We start from the raw sequence: 10,447 nt of genomic DNA, 5'->3' as shown, positions 1-10,447 counted from the left end.
GCTGAAGAGTCCGTGGCGATAGTCCCTTGTTTAAGAAAAAAGAGTCGTTTTGGTATAGGTATGCAAAAGGGCAAGAGACCCTCAGACAGACACCAATTTGAAAAAAACCTTCCATGTGGCATGGTAGTGGAAGGGCATCCTGGATGCTTGGATGATGTCCACTATGTCTCTGTCATACTGTTTGTATAGAAGGACCTCCCGCTCAACTGCCAAGCGGCTAGCTGTAACCAGTGAATCTCTGGATAAAGAATCTCCCCCTGGCTGAGAAGATCCTGCCACGTTTATTTATTTATTTATTAGATTTGTATGCTGCCCCTCTCTGTAGACTCGGGGCAGCTAACAATAATAATAAAAACAGCATATAAGAAATCTAATATTTAAAATAACTAAAAAACCCTTATTAAAAACCAAACAAGCACACACACAAACATACCATGTATAAATTGTATAGGCCTAGAAGGAAAGGATATCTCAGTTCTGCCATGCCTGATGACAGATGTGGGTTTTAAGGAGCTTATGAAAGGCTAGGAGGGTGTGGGCAATTCTGATCTCTGGGGGGTGCTGGTTCCAGAGGGCCAGGGCTGCCACAGAGAAGGCTTTTCCCCTGGGTCCTGCCAATCGACATTGTTTTGTCGACGGGACCCGGAGAAGGCCAACTCTGTGGGACCTGACTGATTGCTGGAATTCTTGTGGCAGAAGGCTGTCCCGGAGATATTCTGGCCCGATGCCCTGAAGGGCTTTATAGGTCATAACCAACACTTTGAATTGTGACTGGAAACTGATCGGCAACCAATGCAGACTTCAGAGTGTTGGTGTAACATGGGCATATTTAGGAAAGCCCATGATTGCTCTCGCAGCTGCATTCTGCAGATCTGAAGTTTCCAAACACTTTTCAAAGGTAGCCCCATGTAGAGAGCATTACAGTAGTTGAGCCTTGAGGTGATGAGGGCATGAGTGACTGTGAGCAGTGACTCCCGGTCCAAATAGGGCCACAACTGGTACACCAGACGAACCTGGGCAAACGCCCCCCCCCCCCGCAGCTGAAAGATGTTTCTCTAATGTGAGCTGTGGATCGAGAAGGATGCCCAAGTGGTGGACCCTCTCTGAGGGGGTCAATAATTCCCCCCCCAAGGTGATGGATGGACAAATGGAATTGTCCCTGGGAGGCAAAACCCACAGCCACTCCGTCTTATCAGGGTTGAGTTTGAGTCTGTCGACACCCATCCACACCCTAACAACTTCCAGGCACCGGCACATCACTTCCACATTGGTAGTCCAAGTGGCAGTATGCGTGACAGAGACATTAGGTCTGCGAACCACACCCTGCGTGGCCAATTTGGAGCTATCAAAATAAGTTTGGAGGCATGCAGAATCACCTTGCAAACTTACCTTAGACAACAAAGGGAAAGAAGGGAAGGGTAGAGAAGTACTAGCAACCATGATGTTTGAAGGGCGTTGGTCACTTCTGCTCACCTTGAAGGAAAGCGAGAATAGAAATGTGGCACCTGGTTGTTCTGTGGGATGGTAATCAAGTTCACTAGTGATTGCTCCAGTCTACATGCTACCCACCTGAAGAACTCTGGATGGGAACGCCATTCCGTTTGGCCTACCTGTTGGTGGCTTAACCAGTCTGCCTTAGTGATATCTGTTATGTCTGGAATATTCTGTTGCCTGGCAAAAGTTAAACTTATGTAGTTGTTAAGCAAAATAGACTGTATGCAATAGAAGTTGTTTACCTGTTTTCCATTGGCTGCCGCGGCTTGGAACCAAAATTGTATCACTGTCAAGCGTCTCCTGTTGCCGGGCTGGAAAGTATAAATAGAGAGAGACGCGCTCTTCTCTAACTCGCGTACGGGTTGTCACTGTATCAGTGTCTAGTTAGAAGCCTTCTATAATAAAGAATACAAAAATAGTTACCGCGTTCGAAGTTATTTTACTGGCGACGAGGGTCTGGAGACTAATAATTACTTATGGCGACCCCATCGATTTTCCAGCCGCCTGAATTTTTCGATCCTGAGCGGACAACCTGGACAGCCTACATGGCTAAGTTCGAGATTTTTTTAGAAGCCGCTTGGATTTCCCCTTGTCTTTGGCCTTGGGAGCTGGCACTGAGGCAGCAGCCTTATCCACACCCACATTCGATGCTTCCATTGTACTCACAGATTAATGAGACTTTATGAAAGGGATTGATTCCTCACAATGTGTCCAAGACAGAAAAGTAATGTTTACGCTACGAGGCTCTCCAGCAATCACTGGAAAATGGCCTCCCATCCATTATACAGATGAAGTCACGTCGCTCCGCCCCCTCGGACGATCCTTCGCGCCCTTTTCCCCTTCCATCAAGGAATATAGGAGGGGGGGGTCCCGCCAAAATTACCAAGATGGCGGTCACGGCCGATTCTGAGCTGAAAATGGCTATCGTGACTGATTAGGGCGGTATTCCACTTCACCCTTTATACTCAGTGCGGCTATCAGGGAAACCTGAGGCCCCTGAGCCCGGCCGACATCGGCCTCCGCAGCCGTCCCGCTGACCATATGGGAGATGCAATTATCCAGAGCGCGCGCGCCCGCGATTCAAAAAACGGGAATTCCCTGAGGCAGCGGCTGTAGACTTCAGCCTCTCGCCGCCCCGCTGAACATATGATCGGCGTGATCCTTTCTTGCGCCCTGTCAAAAGCGCTTGGAGACTCATCCTCATGAACAGGCGAGTTGCTTTCCGGCTTCCTTCTCATCAGCCTCCTAGTGGGGGGGGTGGACCCCCCCCACCTTCGGCTTGCAGCCGGTTTGGCCGCTGAGGCCAGTGACCCAAGGCTGGATCCCCTTAGCAAAACAGTACCCTCTGAGGGAAGAGGTTTCCCGGGGAGATCGCTGGGGGGTGGTGCCCACGAAGGGCAGAGACCCCCTCCTTGTAGAAGCTGTGTCTGGAAAACAGTAAAAACAAGAAGAAAAAACATGTTAGATCAAGTATCACAACATTTATTAAACATTCATTATACATAATTTGATTACTAGCTTAAACTCATGAGTCTCTCTTCTAGGACTGAGTTTTTAAAAACTGAGCCCTTGGGGGCAGGCAAGGGGCGGTGCCTAATTAACATGTTAATTTATAACTCAGTCTCTACCATTAGGATTGGGGTTAACCCATACTGGACTCTCCTTCCAGAAGCAGAGGAGAATGACCCGGTGGGCCATTTTCCTGGCTGGGTATGACTATGTACTTATGTATAAAGGGGGAACCCTAATCAATCATGCGGATGGCCTAAGCTGTTGCCCATTGGCCCAGGGGGTGGAGGACCCTGCCCCTGTGGGTGATGTTCTACTCATTGATTTGGTCAAACCTTCTATCATCACTGCAATAGAGGTGGCTGCAGAAACCTTAAGGAAGGTGGTCCAATATATATTGAAAGGATGGCCACCCAAGGGGGAAGACCACTCAGTCATGGAATTTAAAAGTAGGAGACTGGAGCTCTCTGTGGTAAAAAAGTGTATATTGTGGGGAGATCGAATGGTCATTCCCAATGCACTTCGGCCTAAGGTAATGACTATGTTACACCAGGGCCATCCAGGGGTGGTCAGGATGAAAGCCCTGGCTAGGGGTTATTTGTGGTGGCCAGGGTTGGATAAGGAAATAGAAGATTGGGTTGCAACCTGTGTTCCCTGTCAGGAAACTCGGCCCAACTCCCCTAAGACTCCCCCTGTGCCATGGGACACCCCCCAAGGACTGTGGTCAAGATTGCATATAGACCTGGCAGGGCCTGTTGGCACACACATGTTCCTAATAATTGTAGATGCATATTCCAAATGGCTGGACATTATTCTACTCGGGTCAACTACATCATGTGCCATCATACAAGCCCTAAGGAGGTTGTTCGCCATCCATGGGTGTCCAGATGTCTTGGTCTCGGACAATGGACCCCAATTCACTTCCAGGCAGATGGAATTATTCCTAGCACAGCTGGGAATAAGGCATGCATTAGTCTCTCCTCATGCAGCTTGGGCTAACGGGATGGCAGAGAGATTTGTTTGTGTGGCCAAAGAGGCTATTAAAAGGTCTGAGCCTGGGAACATCCAAGAACGTTTGGACACTTTCCTGCTATCCCAGCATATCACCCCTAGTACATCTACTAATAAAAGCCCAGCTGAGCTACTGATGGGTAGGAGGTTGAGGTCACCTCTGGATAGATTACACCCTTCTTATATAAATGTTAAACCTAATTATGCAACATCCACTGAACGATCTGTCTCTGTGGGTCAAGCTGTATATGTTAAAAATTTTGGTAGAGGTAACCAGTGCGAGACTGGGGTAGTTGCTGATAAGACAGGTCCTAAGACATATATGGTTAAACTGAGTGATGGTCGCCTCTGGAAGAGGCATATTGACCACATAAGAGGTAGGCTGGAAACAGCCAGTCTCAGAGAAAAATTGGCCAATCAGAGTAACGGGGTTTCTGATCCTTCACTCCCCACAGGGAGTTATAACCGACCCAGCCGTGGCCAAGAGCACATTGATTGGGACTTACCGGGTTTCAATGACCACTTCAGCGCTGCCTCAGTTCTGCCAAGTCCAGCTCGTGAAAGATCATCACCAGCGCTGCCGGTAAATCCCACTGCAGATTTGGAGGAACCTTCTTCCTCCGTGGAGGGTCCAGGTGCTGAATGAACCGCGCAGGTCAGAACGGACTCCTCGGAAGCCTGCCCGGTTGGAGGACTTTATTACTTGCCTCTCCGAATAACCTACAAAGTAATCCAGAAAAGGGAGGAGTGTTATGTCTAGAATATTCTGTTGCCTGGCAAAAGTTAAACTTATGTAGTTGTTAAGCAAAATTGACTGCATGCAATAGAAGTTGTTTACCTGTTTTCCATTGGCTGCCGCAGCTTGGCACCAAAATTGTATCGCTGTCAAGCGTCTCCTGTTGCCAGGCTGGAAAGTATAAATAGAGAGAGCCACCGGTGTTACGCGCTCTTCTCTAACTCGCGTACGGGTTGTCACTGTATCAGCGTCTAGTTAGAAGCCTTCTGAAATAAAGAATACAAAAATAGTTACCGCGTTCGAAGTCATTTTAATATCTTCTTCTGAAATGTGGTCAGCCTCAATAGATAGAAGATATTTTTCTGGCCGAAACCTAGCTGAAGCGCCTCATGCCACAAGGATTTTGATTGCGTTCCTCTCTGCTTGTTAACATGCGCATTAGCCGCTATGTTGTCAGTGAGCACAAGGACATGTTGTCTTCTCAGCTGACTGGCAAAATATTTGAGGGCAAGGAAAATTGCTCTTGGTTCTAGGAAGTTGATGAGGCAGTTGTTAACTTTGGGACCCCAGCGATCCTGGGCAATATTCCCTTCTATGTGGGCTTCCGATCCAGGCAGACTGGCATTTGTAGTGACTATAACTCTATTTGGAGGCAGTAAGATGGAACCAACCAAAGTGGCTGGAGAAGCTCACCAGTGTAACAAATGCTTTACCTTTGATGGAAGTGACGCCTTTAGCTTTGAAGATCCTTGCCCAGCTTTTTGATGGGGGAATAAGAACCATTTTAGTTCCCTGGAGTGTAACCGTGTCCATGGAACAATATCTAAGCAAGATATCATTTCACTCAAGAGAGATGAAAGAATGTCCAGGGAAACTGAAAGATTATGGAGAATCCATGAAACTAACCCTCTAATACTGGACTGTCTGTCTTGGGAAAGGGACACTGTACTCTTTTGGGAATCAATGACTGTATCAAAATGTTGAATAACATAATAATAATAATTATTATTATTATTATCATTATTATTATTATTATTAATTAGATTTGTATGCCGCCCCTCTCCACAGACTCAGAGAATGGATCGAGATGTAACCAAACATCTCTTTCCCATATTAATAGCAAAACCGTGCTATTGGAAAGTAAATGCTACCAACTGTAGATGATGAAGTGCTGACATATACGACAAACCCTGTATCAAAATGTTGTCTAAATAGCACTGGAGGCGTATAGCCTTAGACCTAAGATGTGTGGCTAGGACCTTGATAAAGGTTCTAGGGGCTGATGACAACCCAAATGGTAACGCCTTTTACTGAAAATGGTGGCCTGCAAAACAAAACCAGAGATATTGTCTGTGGGGAGAAAAATAAAAATATGAAAGTATGCTTCTGACAAATCCAAGGAAGCTAAAAAAATCACCCTTGTAAATATTGGTTAAAATAGACCTCAGGGAGTGCATTTTGAACTGTTTGTATTTAATAAAGTAATTCAGCCGCTTCAAATCAAGAATGGAGTGCCAATCCCCTGATGTTTTGGGAACAAGGAATAATATAGAGCAAAAACTGGAACCTCTCTGTTCATTAGGAACAAGTTCAATATCTTTATATAGACTTTTGCAAAGCCTTCAACTCAGTGGTCCACGACAAACTACTCCTAAACCTCAAATCCTATGACATCTCAGGACTCCTCCACAACTGGATTACTGCATTCCTGTCAAACAGGCAACAAATTGTCAAAATTGGTAGCGCCATCTCCACCCCGTCCCTGTCATAAGCGACGTTCCCCAGGGAAGCGTACTAGGTCCTACTCTCTTCATTCTCTACATCAATGACCTCTGTGACCATATCGAAAGCAACTGTGTTCTTTTTGCCAACAATGTGAAACTTTTCAACACCACTGATAACACACTCACTCTCTAAAAAGACCTGGACTTTGTCTTAGACTGGTCTAACACCTGGCAACTTCAAATATCAACCAACAAATGCTCTACCCTCCACATCGGCAAAAAGAATCCAAACCACACATACGAACTGAATAAACAATCTCTCACTGCTAACCCACACTCAGTAAAAGACCTTGGAATACTAATATCGAATGACCTAAGTGCTAAAGCCCACTGCAACAATATCGCCAAAAAAGCTTCTAGAGTTGTTAACCTGATCCTACGCAGCTTCTGCTCAGGCAATCTCACACTACTCACAAGAGCCTACAAAACTTTTGCCAGACACATCCTAGACTACTGCTCATCTGTCTGGAACCCATACCACATCTCAGACATCAACACCCTTGAAAAGGTCCAAAGATATTTCACCAGAAGAGCCCTTCACTCCTCCACTCGAAACAGAATATCCTACGAAAATAGACTAACAATCCTGGGCCTAGAAAGCCTAGAACTACGGCGCCTAAAACACGATTTGAGTATTGCCCACAAGATCATATGCTGCAACGTCCTACCGGTCAATGACTACTTCAGCTTCAACCGCAATAACACAAGAGCACGCAACAGATTCAAACTTAATACGAACCACTCCAAACTTGATTGTAAAAAATATGATTTCAACAATCGAGTTATCGAAGCGTGGAACTCATTGCCGGACTCAATTGTGTCAACCCCTAACCCCCAACATTTCTCCGTTAGACTCTCCACGATTGACCTCTCCAGGTTCCTAAGAGGCCAGCATGGGGCGTACATAAGTGCACTGGTGTGCCTTTCGTCCCCTGTCCAATTGTCTTTCTTTCACCTGTCATATATATTCTCTTCCTTTCATATATCCTCTCCTCTAAGTTCACTTTTACCCTTATATATATTACCACATGTCTATTTTTCTTCCTATGTATTTGTGTATCGGACAAATGAATAAATAAATAAATAAATAAATAAATAAATCTTGAACATCAAGAAGATGTTGTATTGCATCTTCCATGGACTTTCTTTTAACTGGATCGTTGGATACTGAACATTGCAAGGAACAAGGAGGGGGAATAGATATAAATTCCAACATAATTGCGAACTTTACAGTCAACTTAACTCATAATCCCAAATGTAGGAGAAAAAGGATTAATGCCCCCCAATGGGATTATCCCCAAAAGAATTATTTATATCTTCTGGTAAATTTGAAATTTGAATTACTTCCTTTTCCTGGGCATCTACTTGGTTTCCCCCTGGTAGATGTATCATTAAAGAAAGATCTGGAGGAATACTGACCAGAGGACTGGGGAAAATTAGACCCCTGGTCAGCCTAACAAAATTTATTATAAAAAGTAAACCTGGAATTCACTTTTTTTTTTTGTAAAGGAAGGCATGATCTTCTTTGGTCTCTATTGAAATAGGGTCCAAAATACCTCCAAACAATGCATGTCCTTTAATAGGCTGAAAACTGTGAAACTGTGGAGCCAAACCTCTGAGGTAGGTATTTGTTCCTGGAGTTGGCGAATCCAAATTAATGATGCTATGGCAAAGAACAAAGCTGAGGAAGATGCTCGCACTGCACAAGCTGAACTATGCTGTGTCTTAAGCAACAGTTTTTCTAAACATCTGTCCTCTGGATTCAGCAACTCCTCCACTTCCCCCAGGTATGGAATTAACGGCTTGAACAACCCCAGGAAAAGAAATCAAATATTGACTAAACTCAAGAAACAAAAAACACAAATAAATATCTTACAGGAAGTCCACATTAAGAAATCAAATAGAAACTTACTTAATAAACCAAAATTAGGGAAACTTTATGCTAGTTTAGCAAATAAAAAAAAAAGAGGCGTAGCAATGTATATTGATGAAACAATAGAGTCAAAACAAATATACAGTGATAGCGAAGGCAAAATTTTAATTCTACAATTGGATCTAGAAATGAAACCTCTCATTATTAAATCAATATACGCACCAAATGATAACAAAAAACAATTTATAAAGAATTACATGACAAAATAGTTGATCTATCAATAGAAAATATGATAATAATAGGTGATTTTAATGCGATTGCAGATAGTCAAATGGATTATACAGGGAAAAAGAAAGAAAAGAAGAAAAAGGTAATTTTACCTACAACATTTTGGAAAATGAGTACAGAATTACTATTAAAAGATATATGGCGCGAATGCCACCCACAAAATAAACAATATACCTTTTACTCGAATCCTCAGAAAATCTGGACTAAGATAGATATGGCCTGGGCGTCAGTGGATACGATGGAAAAGATCAGAGACATTGAGATAGAAACTAATAGCTGGGCAGACCACAACCCATTAGTTATATACTGGAAAGGTAAGAGAAAGTCTAATAATTGGTCTATGAAGAGAAATATATTACGTGACCCTGAATATAGAGAATGGATAGGGAAAGAATGGGAGTTCTTTTTTAAAATAAATAAAAACAATGATACCATCCCACAAAACCTTTGGGACACAACAAAGGCATATATACGTGCGTTAACAGTTTCTTCCAAGGCAAAAAACAATAAAGAGAAGAAGTTACAATACCAAGGCTTAGAGGATGAATTTAAAAAATTAGAATTAGAAATGCAACAAAATGAATATACCCAGAATACCCAACAAAGCCCAACAAAAACAACTTTCTCTTTTATGTCAGGTCTGAAAAAGGGAAACCCACTAGTGAGACACCACCAGCTGAGTGAGTAGTAAAATTCTCCCAAGGATTGTTATTTAACTTAAAACTTTTTTTCCTCCAAGATATTTTCTGCGAAGGAGACAATCTGAGCTGCAGCAGAATTCCTTTTAACTTCTGTTGTGTTAAAACACTTTTCTCTTTTTTGTCAGGTCTGAAACAGAGGCACCCAGTAGTGAGGCATTACCAACTGAGTGAGTAGTAAATGTATCTCAATAATTGTTATTTAGCTGATAACTTTTTCCCCTCCAAAATATTTCCTAGGAAGGAGACAGTCTTAGCTGTAGGAGAATTATTTTTAACTTCTGTTAAAACACCTTTCCCTTCTTTGTCAGGTCTGAAAAAGAGGCACCCGAGAGTGAAGCTACACCAAAGACTCAGTGAGTAGTACAGTCCGTCAAGGGCTCTTCTTTAACTTAGAATTTGTTTCCCTGCAAGTTATTTCTAAGTAATGCTTTCATTTAAAACAACATATATACTGTTTGCGGCGGACGCTGCATAAGCACATGGACCACAGAGCTGGGTTTTATGGGTCATTTTATTCATTTAAATCTGGACCTGCAGAGGTAAAACCAATGGGGTGGAACTTCCGTTCCAAACATTCTTGGTCAACTATGGGTGAAAACTCCTTGTTGAGCAAGGGAAGGTTGCCCTTGAACTTGGCCTTGGCCTTGACCTCCCCTTGCTCTACACCATGCCCAAGGCATGTGGGAAGGCTCACCCCCAGCTTGTCGCCTGTACGCCTGTGGCAGGTGAATCCCAAGGGCACCCTTCCCTAACATCCAGCCCGGATCAGCCCGGAGCTTCTGGGGAAGGGCAGCCCATCACCTTCCAAAAGGTGCACTAAAGGAGATCACACAGTTGCTGTTACCCCTTCTATCCACCCCATATTAGCATCCCCAGTGACCAAAGGGATTTGAGCCAGTTGACATAGCCCTAATGAACCAAGACTGCAAGAAATCCGCTAGCCTCTCCCATCACCCAGCTCCCAGTGTGGAGTAGGTGAAAAAACAGGGGAAACCTAAAATGCGGTGTCGCCACAAAAAATTCCTACCCAGCCCCCGAAAGCAACCAATAG

General features: G+C 43.9%; 1 long non-coding RNA gene across 1 annotated transcript; it reads right to left on the bottom strand.

The window, feature by feature from the left end:
* Nucleotides 1-1,651: 1,651 nt before the first annotated feature.
* On the bottom strand, nt 1,652-5,010 carry LOC139153493 (uncharacterized). Its single transcript, XR_011556844.1, has 3 exons — nt 4,853-5,010; nt 4,521-4,734; nt 1,652-1,805 (listed from the first exon to the last, which is right to left on the bottom strand). It is a non-coding gene; the product is annotated as an uncharacterized lncRNA (long non-coding RNA).
* Between the last annotated feature and the right edge of the window lie 5,437 nt (nt 5,011-10,447).

The sequence above is a fragment of the Erythrolamprus reginae genome, chromosome Z (assembly GCF_031021105.1).
Source record: "Erythrolamprus reginae isolate rEryReg1 chromosome Z, rEryReg1.hap1, whole genome shotgun sequence".
NCBI lineage: Eukaryota > Metazoa > Chordata > Lepidosauria > Squamata > Dipsadidae > Erythrolamprus > Erythrolamprus reginae.
Note: the sequence above shows the minus strand (reverse complement) of the source record. Positions and strands in the feature narration are given on the sequence as shown.